Genomic DNA, 13,423 nt, shown 5'->3' on the forward strand with positions numbered 1-13,423 from the left:
TCCTGGGCTTTGGGATTTGTAGGGTCCCAACCACAGAGGCTACAAACATGGGGATGCTACCATAGGCTCCACTTCCTGAGAGAAGTCAGGCTTTGGGTGCTTTCCCCTGGAGTTCTGCTGTCAGATGGACTAAGGCGGAACCAGGGCTGGGAGCTGCTGAGGGTGCTGCATCGCTCCAAGCAGCCACACATCATGCTTGAGTTTAAAGCCAACACTCAGGCTATGGCTACATTAGACAGCTTACAGTGGAGCCGCTGCACTAAGCCCATGGGAGAGAGCTCTCCCACTGACTTAATTAATGCACCCCCAACGAGCAGTGGGAGAAGCTCTCCTGCGGACCAAATGCTATGCACACCGGCACTTAGCTCGGTATAACTTACGTCACTTGGGGGGTAGCTTATTCACACCGCTGAGTGACTTGAGTAATACTGATATAAGTGGTAGTATAGAAATAGCCTGAAGCCTTAGTGTGAGATGAAGTGTCTTAATGGGTTGGGAATGAGCAACAACATTGGCTGACATTTTGCAGCCAAGCTGCAATAATCAAAAACTAACCAACAGCAGCGTCCACTTAACCATCCAGTTAGCTAATGCAAAACTTGTTCTGCCTAAGGCACTTAGACAGCTCCATCCCCATAGCACCTCAGCACGTCTCAACCTCTAATGTATTTATCCTCACAACACCCTGCAAGGCGAGGCAGTGCCATTACCCTCATCGGACAGACGGGGAACTCAGTCCCAGACAGGCTGAGGGTGCGTCTACACAGCAAAAAGGGACAATGGTAGCAAGTCTCAGAAGAGCCCAGATTAACTGATGTGGGCTTGTGCTGTGGGGCTAAAACTAGCAGGGTAGCTGTTTGGGCATACACTAAAGCCCGGGTCTGAAACCCAGCAAGGCAAGAGGGTCTCAGAGCTTGGGCTCAAGCCCCAATGCCTATGCAGCTTTTTTAGCCCTGCGACCCCCAGTCAGTTGACCCAGGCTCTGAGACTTACTGCCACAGGGCTGCGGGTTTTTGGTTTTTTTTGCTGTGCGGACATACCCTCAGTTCTTCAGGGCCTCAGCTCCCCATCTAGTGACTTGTCCAGTGTCACACAAAGTCTGTAGCACGGCAGAGAATTAAACCCAGGTCTCCAAGGCTAGTGTCCTACCCGGTGGACCATCCTTCCTTTCATTATGCCTTGCTTCCAATATGAAAAGCATGTGCAAAACCCACTCTAGATGGCGCAAGATTTTCCAGTTCCAAAACAGACAGAAAAACTTACATGCAGGAGTCACGTATTTTTCATACCTTGATCACCTCATACAGCCATTTTCACATGATAGTCCTCCAGTGCATTCCTGCATCTGCTGTGTTTAGTCACTTAGGGCTTCAAAGAGGGTGCCAGGTGTTGTGTTATTTCAAAAGAGGTGCCACAGAATGCCATGCAATAGTTCATGGGGGACCTGGGGAGGAGCTGGTTGCAAGTGATGGAGCAAATTTGCTTCTGCTGAAGGAGGAAGGGGAACTGGCTCATGACACACTCCCACCGCTGTGTGCAAGTCCGCAGTTCAAATCCCTCTGAATTTTGGGGGTTTGAACCTCAAAGCAAAACTCAGCCACAACTACTTGGGCTCCACCCAACGCCATAAATCTGCACGGACTCATTCAAATGTCCACAAATCTCACTGAGCCTGGCTTATGGTCCTGCCTTGTTAGGAAACACCCACCTGAGTTTCAGTTGTGAATGTTTCAAAGTTGCAATGAGAAGTGAGCCTAAACCACTCTCACCTACTCCACAACAGCTGGATCTCTAGGACAGCTCAGGTCTGTGTCTGAGCTTTGCCGCTTAGTCCTGCCGGCTGAGAATTGACCGCTGGGGCTATGAACCCAAAATCTAGCATCCTGACATAACTACCAGGCAGCTCATTGTGAAGGTGACACAGCGCAGTCTGCCCCAGGTACAGGCAGCTAGCCTGTTACAGGATGCTAAGCGTTTCAGAACCTGTGAAACAGGCCCAGGGATGGGGCCTAGTCTGAGACAGACCCTCCACCCTACCTGACCCGACCTGACCCATTTCTGGGAAACAAACCCTTCTACGCCTGCATCTGTGGCAGATGAGTCTTCTCAGATTTTAAGAAGCTGGCAGGTGGCCCTTGTTACAGCGATCGGCCAATTAACCCAGCAGAAGGTATATAAGCTGCTGACCTTCAGCAAGAAGATGCCTGGGAAGAGAGCTTGTGAGGGTACCTGTGCAGAGAGCAGGAAAGGTAACATTCTCCATGATTTCATTTCCTTCCTGCCATTTGAGGAGTGTGAAAGTGGCACCTACTCTGGGATCCAAGCTAGAGGGAGCATGGGTTCTTTCCTGTTCAAGGACTAAGAAACCCAGTACTGGAGGGAAGGAGGGGGACACAGGGCCCAGCTGTGCCCTCAGTTACATGGGTTTTTGTCCCACTGAAATGAATGGGAGTTACAGCCAGGGAACTGAGCGAACAGGTGGGACCTCCATTGCCCAACACCTTGGGTTATCATTTACTCCTGTGTAGAGTGGGACTAAGACACAGTCATTTGGATTTGGGGACATTTGACACCCACTTTCCTGGGCTGTAAATGGGGGCACAGGTACAGGGCCATAGAAGATCAGACACTGCATATGTGTGTATCTTGGGTAAGGCAGGGGCACCTGGGCTCTTTGACCCTCCTATTGAACCAGAACTATGGCTAACATTTTAAAAAATCTGATTAGATAAACATGGGCTGGCTGCTGGCACCCTTACTGGCAGGACTAAGCTGTAACACTTTTTGCCGTGAGGAGCCCCACTTATTTCTATGGGGTAGTTACAGAGCATGGTAACATTCAACTTGAGTCGGAGTAGCAGAATATGGCCCTAGATAAGTAATAACAGCATCTGCAATTCCACCAGCTACTTTCCAGTCCTCTTAATCTTCATGCTTTAGGGTTTGGGATGATCTTCAGCTGGGGTCAGGGAGAAATTGTCCCCCATGATAGAGTACACATCTCACAATTAAGTGTATTTGGGCAGTACTTGCAATGATCTACATTGTCAGCTCTCTGGGCCAGGGACCGTGTGTCTTTGTTCTGTGTTTGTACAGCACATAGGACCCTGGGGCCCTGGGCCACGACTGGGCTGCAAGGTGCTACTGTAATGCAAATAATGAATAATAATAATTTTGCCTTCCTCTGACACGGCTGGTATTGTATTAAAAACACAAAATCCTTGACACTGAGCGCTGAGATCACACACTTGTGCAAACAACAAAATGGAATGCAAAAGACTGTTTTAATGTAACCTTTTTAGATGGTTCTTTTCTTCCCATGGCCTGTCCTGGTTAGCCACTGAAGGGTTGAAATGTGTTCATCCACCAGGTTTGTTGCATCATTAGTCACAAGTGCCAGCACAATAGACTGATTTACAATCAAGAGCTCGAGAAAGGAGATGGTTCTTACACAGAACCCTGGAGATCAATATTGTGAGATGATAACAACCAAGAGAAGGAACAAATTCTGGAGGAGAGAGTCTTCCACCAAGAGTACCCTGCCACCAGCCCCCGACCATTCACTTCTAAGGGGCTGAACTATGAGGCTATTTGAGGAGTATGGTACCACTGCAAGGTGTAAGAAAGGACTCCATCGCCTGGCACAGAGGCTGTTCTTATGGCATCTCCAGCTTTGACTAAAATGGAAGAATAACAAAACAAATCAACCGCGCGGGAACATTGAGTTCCCTGAGCCTCATTTTGCTGACTCGAGAGGTTCAGGGACTTTGGCTCAGCACCTGAACTGGATGCACATTCTAACTAAGATCATTTGAGGGGTTGCTCAAGTCTAGTTCAGTGATTAGGAAGGGAAACTGGAATTGCAGCAATAAGGGATCCCTAACAAACAAAACCCAGATGGAGACATCTGTCCATTCGCTGATATTTTTTGGTAATAACTATCCTTGTTTGGGCTGCATCCTAATGGCTGATGACAACAGGCTAGAGAACAAAGTAGCCTGTTGCTGATCCCCTGCTACCTAGCCAAAAGAGCATGCAGAGCAATGTGCTTTACTAAAGAAAAGAGTAAGTATTAATGGACACTACGTCCTGGCTGATCTAACTATTAGACAATTGCACCTACTGTATATGTCATTAACATTGATGGACCTAGCCCAAAACCCCAGGCTGAGCAGATGTTTGGATCTGAATCTGAATCTGACCTTCCCAGATGAAACACTTCAGTGTTTCAATTCATTGCCTTTGGGAGTTAAGAAGAACTTAATTCCACTTCTCTTCAACCCTTACCTCCCCACCAAAACTTGGTAGGCACACTATGGGGGGCTGTAAGACATCAGGCACTGATGAAGTTAAATCAGCATTCAGTAGCATGGCAGTTTCTAACTGCAGGTGTGTAGAGAAGGAATGTGCTCATTAGAAGGCAGACAAAAAGCCAGGCCAACCTTTCTGCTGCACCCCCACCCCCAACTCAGCAGTCTCTCTCCCTATAGCTGAGAAAGAGAGCTTGGATAATTAACTAGAATGATTAGTGTTGTTCTGTGCAGCACAGAAAATACTGGGCCCCAATTCGCTTGTGTTCAAATTACAGCCCACCCAGGGTATATAAAAGCTTGAGTATTTAGAGAGGCAGCAGTGGTCTAGTGGAGTGGCACAGAGGTGGGAGACAGGAGTTCCCAGGTTTGCATATCAGTTCCACAGAGGACTAGCCAAGTTCTTTTCTGGCTCTGTCACCAGGATATCTGAGGGCCTCACAAACATTGGTACATTTACATTTCCAACACCCCAGTCTGGGGGAAGTCTCATCCCTGCTCCATAATCAAGCAGCTGAATCACAGAGAGATTAAGGGTTTGGTTTTTCACACATGTGAACATCTCCACTTGTACTGGAGAGGAGCTGCCAGTGTCCTGCCCAAGGTGGCTCAGACTGGGGCCCAAATATTGAAAGTCCCAAAACTCAGAGGTTGCTTTTGAAGAGGCTGGACTAAATGGCTTGCCCATGGACACACAAGAAGTCACTGGCACAGCTGGGAACAGAACGCATGAGTGTCCAAATCCCCTGCATGACTTTACAAATCCCACCCCAGTTCTCCTCCAGTAACTGAAGACTTGGCCTAGATTAAAGCAAACAGGAATTTTCCCATCAAGCCATGAGTTGCACCCATGACACTTGGTCACTGGCCATATGACCCACTCAACATATCTCAGCAGGACTCAGCAAACATTTCCCTCCAGATAACTGTAGATATTTCAGTTTTGGGTTCTTGCTGTCTGCCATGTGGAATCAGTAGGAGCTGTGAATCTAAGAGTAGACTGGGAAGACACTAAGGAAAACATTTGAAACATACCATCCCTCCTAGCATCTCTGTCTCATAGGTTCTCCATCTGTTCCCAAGCCTCAGCTGATAAAGGTCTTATTTCTGCACCACTCTGTATTATTTAGCTCTGTCTGGCATTCTGAGATGGGCAGAGTGGGCGTGAAGATGTGGGACACTGGGTTCAGATACCAGTTGCTGCTCCCTCTGGAGGAAACCTTTGCCTGGCTACAATGGGGGTATAGTGAGAGAGCAGATCATGCTTCCTCCCTTCCTGCAGCTTTCTAGCACTCACTGAAAGCCCAAGGTTGGGACACCTAATAAGGTGGCTGCTGCTCCATTGGCCTAATGGGATGTAGTCCATCAGTTGGGAGGGGCAATCAGGCCCCTAGCCCTTCAGAAATTATGCAACAGCCTCCCGCATGCAAAGGATGGGTAGAGAAGCAGGAGGGGAACGACAGTACGAGCCATAGGTGCTGACTCCGTGGGTGCCCCGGGGCTGGAGCACCCACGGGGCAATTAGTGGGTGCTCTGCACCCACCGGCAGCCAAGCTCCCCACTGCCGTGCCCCACCTCCTCCTCTGTCTCCTCCCCGGAGCACGCCGCATCCCCGTTCTCTGCCTACCTCCCAGTGCTTCCCGCCTTGCCGCCGCCAAACAGCTGTTTGGCAGCATGCTTGGAGGGATGGGGAGGAGCGGGAATGCGGCACGTTCAGGGGAGGAGGCGGGGAAGAGGCGTGGGCAGGAAGGAGTCAGAATAGGGGCAGGGAGGGGGCGGAGTTGGGGCAGGGACTTTGCAGAAGGGGTTGGAATGGGAGCGGGGTACAGGTGGGAGGGGGCGGGACAGGGGTGGAGTCGGGGCAGGGCTGGAGGTGGAGGGGGGGGTCGAGCACCCACTAGCAGGAGCAGAAGTTGGTGCCTATGGTACGAGCCCCCAGCTTGATAGCTCAGAGATCCACCAAGCTCTAAGCACATTCCATTTCCTGTCCAGTGTAGGAACTACGCGTATGCGTAAGGGCTGGATTTCACCGTCTACGTTCTGATGAGCTCACCTTTGTTACCTGTCCCCCCATCTATAGCAATAACCTTCACATGACTCCTTTAGTGATCAGAGTTCTCCATCCCCTCTGCCCCACGGACGACAGCCCAATCGTATTAATCTCTCATGCAAGCCATATGCAGCATTTAGATTATTTCTTCCCCGCCTTTGCTCCAGATTGCCAGACCTGGAGCTCTTTAATCTCATCTGACTGCCGGATGCTGGGGCGCCAGGCTGAAGTGAATATTTGATCTGTGGATGGGGTTGAGGGTTGTACATAAAAACGAATTAGATATTAAATGAAAGAAAGGAGAAATAGCACTGCCTGAGAGTTCTCCCCAGTGTCCTATGTGCCTTTGGCAAAAAATTCATACTAGACCAAAATATGTCGCAGTCCCTAAGATTGTTTAGTCACATAGAAAGAAAAATACCAGATTAGTTAGAGCTAGCCAGGGTCTGGGCCTGGGGGCCTGTGCAGGACACCTACCCAGACACAGAGCTGTGTGCCCACTCCCTCCCTCCTCAGAGCAGGGCAGGACAGAGCGTAGGTGACCAACACAGCTGAGCTGGCATAGGAAGTGTCATCGATTGTTCCTGGGGTAGGCCAGCGGCAAATTATTACCAATTCTCCCCCTGTTCCCAACCAAGGAAGAAGTGGGGAGGAATTGTGACTCTGAGGTGTCTCTCGGAGCTCCTTCTTGACTCTGAAGCTGTCCCCTTGCTCAAGGCAATGCCTGACAATACAGCCTGTCCCTGGAATAACATTCATTAATGGTTCCCAAGTTCTGATTAGAAAAATATATTGCAGTGAGAACACAGGGGTCAGATTCAGGCCTAGTGTAAAATGGTGCCACTCCATCAATGTTAATGGAGTCATCCCTGGCTGACAGTGGGGCAGAATGCAGCTGCTTTGGGAGGCAGCAGGATTAGCAGGGCATAAAAAATGGCCCGATTTGTCCCATAAGCTTCTCCAGCATCCTCTTCCATGACCTGGATAAAGCACTTTCCCTTTGCGGAGGAGCGGAGTGCAGAAAAGGCACAGCACTCTCATGCTGTGAGCAGTCTCTATGTGCTTAGAGTGATGGAAACCTAGAAGCTGCTGCCTCGTTTGCGTCGTACTGGAGGGGGTTTGTGTTACTGCAGCGGGATATATGCAACCCTTGAATCCCAGCTGCCGTATGTGTGTGCCTCAGACAACAGGGGGGTGTCAGTTTGAGGCAGCAGAGTTATGTAAGAGAGGAGTCAATCAGACTCTGGAGCACTGAAATCCGGACCTGATGGCGCATATGCATGATGTGGGGAGGAAGGGGAACAAGAGACTGGAGAGGCTGTTCTCCTGGTGCCTGCAGGAGATCAAGGAAGGCAGGAAGCTGCCCCTCCCATTCGTCTCATTTGTAAAGCTCTAGCATCTCTGAGAAGCAAGTCTCCCCCTTTGGGGGCTCTGACCCTTGTCTTCCTAACTACCCCACCCCTCAGTGGGCTGCCATGGGGATCACACTACAGGGAGAAGGGTTTTACAGCCAAGCCTCATCCATGACAGTGTCTCTAAAGCTTTGTGCTTCAGTACAAAGCTTTTAAAGCCTGAGGCACTTGTGCCTCGTGGGGGTAAAAATATCAAGCCTGATCTCAGAGCTGCCAGTTCTCTTTCATAGAATCATAGAATATCAGGGTTGGAAGGGACCCCAGAAGGTCATCTAGTCCAACCCCCTGCTCAAAAGCAGGACCAATTCCCAGTTAAATCATCCCAGCCAGGGCTTTGTCAAGCCTGACCTTAAAAACCTCTAAGGAAGGAGATTCTACCACCTCCCTAGGTAACGCATTCCAGTGTTTCACCACCCTCTTAGTGAAAAAGTTTTTCCTAATATCCAATCTAAACCTCCCCCACTGCAACTTGAGACCATTACTCCTCGTTCTGTCATCTGCTACCATTGAGAACAGTCTAGAGCCATCCTCTTTGGAACCCCCTTTCAGGTAGTTGAAAGCAGCTATCAAATCCCCTCTCATTCTTCTCTTCTGCAGGCTAAACAATCCCAGCTCCCTCAGCCTCTCCTCATAAGTCATGTGTTCTAGACCCCTAATCATTTTTGTTGCCCTTCGCTGGACTCTCTCCAATTTATCCACATCCTTCTTGTAGTGTGGGGCCCAAAACTGGACACAGTACTCTAGATGAGGCCTCACCAATGTCGAATAGAGGGGAACGATCACATCCCTCGATCTGCTCGCTATGTTTCAACCTAGAACTTAATCGAACAAGTCAATTAGGCCTGGATGGGATTCTGAATTCCTGATATCACATCCTCCTAAGAATACAAATCTGTTTTACCAGGGCTGCATCTCTATTGTCAAGGAACAATCAACCCCTTGACTTCCTCTCTGTGGTGTATGGAAAACGATATCAAACTGTGTAGTTATCACTTTAAATCCTCACGGGTTTCCTGATCCTGCTTACTGACTAGGGCACTGTGTAGGGAAGGGTGAGATCAGAGTCAGTCTGCAGTCAGGTAGCCCATGGTAAGGTGGGGTGCCTCTGTTTTATGGAGCAGCCTGCTTTGTCTTTCTCTGGTTTTGCCTAGAGTGGGTTATCATTCTGGATAAAGAATAAAAGTCGTATTACGTTGCAACCTTCCAGCAAGAATATTTATGTTTTTAACTCACTTTTTTGTGTGTGTATGTTGTAAACATAACACTCCTAACCAAAAACATGGCACAGATCCAGACCCAATTTCTGGTCTTTCAACACAGATCTGATCCCTTCCCTCCTCCCCAAAACTTTTCACACTAGCTTTGTTACAATGGAGACTGTGTGGAGTTCGCATTATAAATCCTGCATCAGCATGACTGAGAAAGAGAAAAACAGTAGAGACACAACCAGTCAGCATTGCCAGCCCCAAGTTGTTAAAAATAAGGAAATTGGCTGAAAATTCATGAGATTTTTAAACAAGTAATACACTGGGGGGCTGGGGTTGGGTTTTTTTGTCTTTTGCTTTCTGAGCCTTTGGGATTCAGGTCACATTTTGAAGCTTTTCTCTGCAACCATGAGTGCTAAAAACACACTGCTTGTTTTCAATCCAAGCTGAGATTCTGACCTAATCCCATGCCTCCTGCAGCTCGGGCCTTCAGAAACACACCACACATCAAAGGGGTTCTCAAACTTGGGTCGTGACCTGTCAGGGGGCCGCAAAGTTATTACATGGGGTGGGGGGCATGAGCTGTCAGCCTCTTCCACAAACACCGCTTCACCTCCAAGATTTATAATAGTGTTAAATGTTAAAAAAGTGTTTTTAATTTATAAGGGGGGGGGTCGCACTCACAGGCTTGCTGCGTGAAAGGGGTCACCAATAAAAAAGTTTGAGAACCACTGAGTTGTATCATGAGATTCACGACAAAATCTGTGGCCAGATATAGAAAGACAGCATGGCGGTAAGCAGATGTCTGGCATGCGTTTAGCTCAGAGGGCAGGGATAAACTTCTCCAGGCAGGGCTTGTGCCTTTCCATGTGTGGGCAGCACCTTGCACATGTGCTGCTCTCAAAATACATATAATAAATAAATACATTTTTGAGCTTTTGGTGGTGAAGCTACTGAGTTCGATCCTTGTTGAGGACTGTGGTGTCTGTACAGCCCTGGGTCATTACAAAATGGCACCCAGATATGGGGCTTGAATTCCTTTGGGTCAGACATTTTTGGCTAGAGCAGGTCAGAAAAATCTGGACAAAACTATATTCTGTTAGCTAATGCAGTTCCATTAAAATGGAAATACTTCACAAAATCACAATTTCACTGGAATTCATTTCAGAAGAAAACCAGGAAAAAAAGTTCCAACAATGTTGAAATGGAACTAAACATTCCACATTTTTATTCCGAAACAACTTTTTGGTTTGCCCTATTGAAATTTCATATCATATTATATCATAAGGTAACACTTTAAAAAATGTCAAAATCAAAAGAAAACATCAATCACCTCAATCAGTTTTTCCCAGAATTTTTCTTTGTGGAAAGTTTCAAAATTTTCACGTTCTGATTCAGAATGAAGCCAACTTTCAAAATCCTTCAAACCCCCCCCACCCCCCCTCCCCACAGGGTGCCACCTATCCAAGTTTTCCTACCCCAGGTCCCTTTTTTGAGGTAGCTGTCCCAGATGAAATGGGTCAGATGTCCCATTTTTTTGTATCTCAGAAATGGCAACCCTATCCCCCATTAATTCCCCCACCCCTTGCAGTGTACTCACTTTAATCAACTGGCTGAACTATTCAGGCCCAATGGAAACAGTCAGTATTCTCCGCCAGCGATCCCGGTTTCTTTTCACATGTAACTATTACATAATAATGCATACCTACGAGAGAGAGACAGGGAGGGAAATGTGTTATATTAATGCCATTGCCCCTGGCATTCATTGCACTTACAGAGAGGTCTGGGATAGAGAAATCATCCCAAAGCAGAAATGCAAATATTTATAACATACTCATTCCGCTGGCTTACCAGGTGAGAGGTACTGTTAATACAGAGAGTGGGCTGAACAGGGCTGCAGACCTCCAGGAATGGAACTATCTGACAGAAGGGAAATATATTTGCATGTTATGTTTTTTTATAAAAGTTAATAGGCTGGAACATTTGCTGCTTAGATACCTGGGGATTGATCCTGACTTCCTCACCCATTCACAACTCCCATTGGCTTCCCTGGGGGGGGAACGAGGAAAGAAGGAATGGCTCCCTGCTGCCATCTCTGACTTACTGAAGTCAGCAGTGGGTCGAAGAGATGGTGTTTGGATCCATATTCAGGTTACCTTTAGACTGGCAGTTTGGTGCAATGCCAATTCAGCACTGGGGGGTGGGTGAGACAAAGAAGAGGGTCACAGCTGAGGCTTTAAAAGGGGTTCAAGTCCCAACTCTGACATGTCCTGCCCCCAATCAAAGGAATTCTGGAATTTGTAGGGCAGGCATCATTAGAAATATAGGCTGGGAGCAAAGTCACAGATTCTGTGACTTCTGTGACAAAATTGTAACCCTAATCATGATCTCTATTTGCATGAGGCATTGCTGTGGATTGAACACGCACCCTTTAGAGGGAAAAGGCAGCACTACTGAATTTTGTTCAGTAAGCAAAAGCCAAAACCACGAGACCAGTGATACCATTCAACCGCTTGGTACTGAAAGAGGAATAGCCTGTACTGGAATATAGACCCTATCTAAAATGTCATGTTTCAAGTGGGTTTCATTGATGGGCTTTAAAGTAAATTTCCTCTGTCAAGATGAAGATTCCAGAAGATAAGATGTTTTGCTTATAGCCCAGTTCTAAAATAGAAAAAGTACTGCAAATGCCCCAGAAGGAACTGGAGGTGATGAAATGGAATATGTTTTATTTTTAATATTGCTGATGAATGAATGTTGAGTGACTGGGCTTTGTGCTAGGTTTTCCCCCCTCCCAATTAGCTATTTTTATAGGATATTTATATTGAATTTTACATAAACTGGTGATGCAATATAATCTCAAAATTTTTTCACCCAGATAAGACCACGTTATCTTCCTCAGACGTGGGCTTTTTTCTTTTCTTTCTTTTTTTAAGCTGGGAGACATCTCGGGCCTTTTTATTCTTTTTCATGTAGGGTGTGAAAGTGAAAGTGTGGCTGCGAGCATGCATGTGTGTGAGCATGCATGTGTGTATGAGCTCCCATACAACCCACATGGGCAAGGTGCCTGAAAGAAATGTTCTCCAGGTTTACAAAAAGAAAAGGAGTACTTGTGGCACCTTAGAGACTAACCAATTTATTTGAGCATGGGCTTTCGTGAGCTACAGCTCACTTCATCGGATGCATACCGTGGAAACTGCAGAAGACATTATATACACACAGAGACCATGAAACAATACCTCCTCCCACCCCCCTGTCCTGCTGGTAATAGCTTATCTAAAGTGATCATCAAGTTGGGCCATTTCCAGCACAAATCCAGGTTTTCTCACCCTCCGCCCCCCCCCCCGCCCAAACTCACTCTCCTGCTGGTAATAGCCCATCCAAAGTGACCACTCTCTTCACAATGTGTATGATAATCAAGGTGGGCCATTTCCCGCACAAATCCAGGTTCTCTCATTCCCTCACCCCCCTCCAAAAACCACACACACAACGTCACTCTCCTGCTGGTAATAGCTCATCCAAAGTGACCACTCTCCCTACAATGTGCATGGTAATCAAGGTGGGCCATTTCCAGCACAAATCCAGGCTCTCTCACCCCTCCACCCCCACCCCGGGAACACACACACACACACACACACACGCACACAAACTCACTCTCCTGCTGGCAATAGCTCATCCAAACTGACCACTCTCCAAGTTTAAATCCAAGTTTAATCAGAATGTCGGGGGGGGGGGGGGGAGGAAAAAAGAAGGGGAAATAGGCTACCTTGCATAATGACTTAGCCACTCCCAGTCTCTATTTAAGCCTAAATTAATAGTATCCAATTTGCAAATGAATTCCAATTCAGCAGTTTCTCGCTGGAGTCTGGATTTGAAGTTTTTTTGTTGTAAGATAGCGACCTTCATGTCTGTGATTGTGTGACCAGAGAGATTGAAGTGTTCTCCGACTGGTTTATGAATGTTATAATTCTTGACATCTGATTTGTGTCCATTTATTCTTTTACATAGAGACTGTCCAGTTTGACCAATGTAAATGGCAGAGGGGCACTGCTGGCACATGATGGCATACATCACATTGGTGGATGTGCAGGTGAACGAGCCTCTGATAGTGTGGCTGATGTTATTAGGCCCTGTGATGGTGACCCCTGAATAGATATGTGGGCACAGTTGGCAACGGGCTTTGTTGCAAGGATAGGTTCCTGGGTTAGCGCTTCTGTTGTGTGGTATGTGGTTGTTGGTGAGTATTTGCTTCAGGTTGGGGGGCTGGCTGTAGGCAAGGACTGGCCTGTCTCCCAAGATTTGTGAGAGTGTTGGGTCATCCTTCAGGATAGGTTGTAGATCCTTAATAATGCGTTGGAGGGGCTTTAGTTGGGGGCTGAAGGTGACGGCTACTGGCGTTCTGTTATTTTCTTTGTTAGGCCTGTCCTGTAGTAGGTGACTTTTGGG

General features: G+C 47.4%; 1 protein-coding gene across 50 annotated transcripts in view; it reads right to left on the bottom strand.

Moving 5' to 3' along the window:
* The window catches only part of SORBS1 (sorbin and SH3 domain containing 1), a 263,699-nt gene that overhangs the window by 113,356 nt on the left and 136,920 nt on the right, over positions 1 to 13,423 (bottom strand). For 49 of the 50 annotated variants that reach the window (XM_073352785.1, XM_073352772.1, XM_073352783.1 and 46 more), the window contains one exon: positions 10,578 to 10,682. The exons of the other annotated variant lie outside the window; for it this stretch is intronic. The gene's annotated coding sequence lies outside the window, so the exon portion shown is untranslated. The remainder of the gene's footprint in view (positions 1 to 10,577; positions 10,683 to 13,423) is intronic. 50 annotated transcript variants of the gene reach the window in all.

The sequence above is a fragment of the Lepidochelys kempii genome, chromosome 7, assembly GCF_965140265.1.
Source record: "Lepidochelys kempii isolate rLepKem1 chromosome 7, rLepKem1.hap2, whole genome shotgun sequence".
Lineage (NCBI taxonomy): Eukaryota > Metazoa > Chordata > Testudines > Cheloniidae > Lepidochelys > Lepidochelys kempii.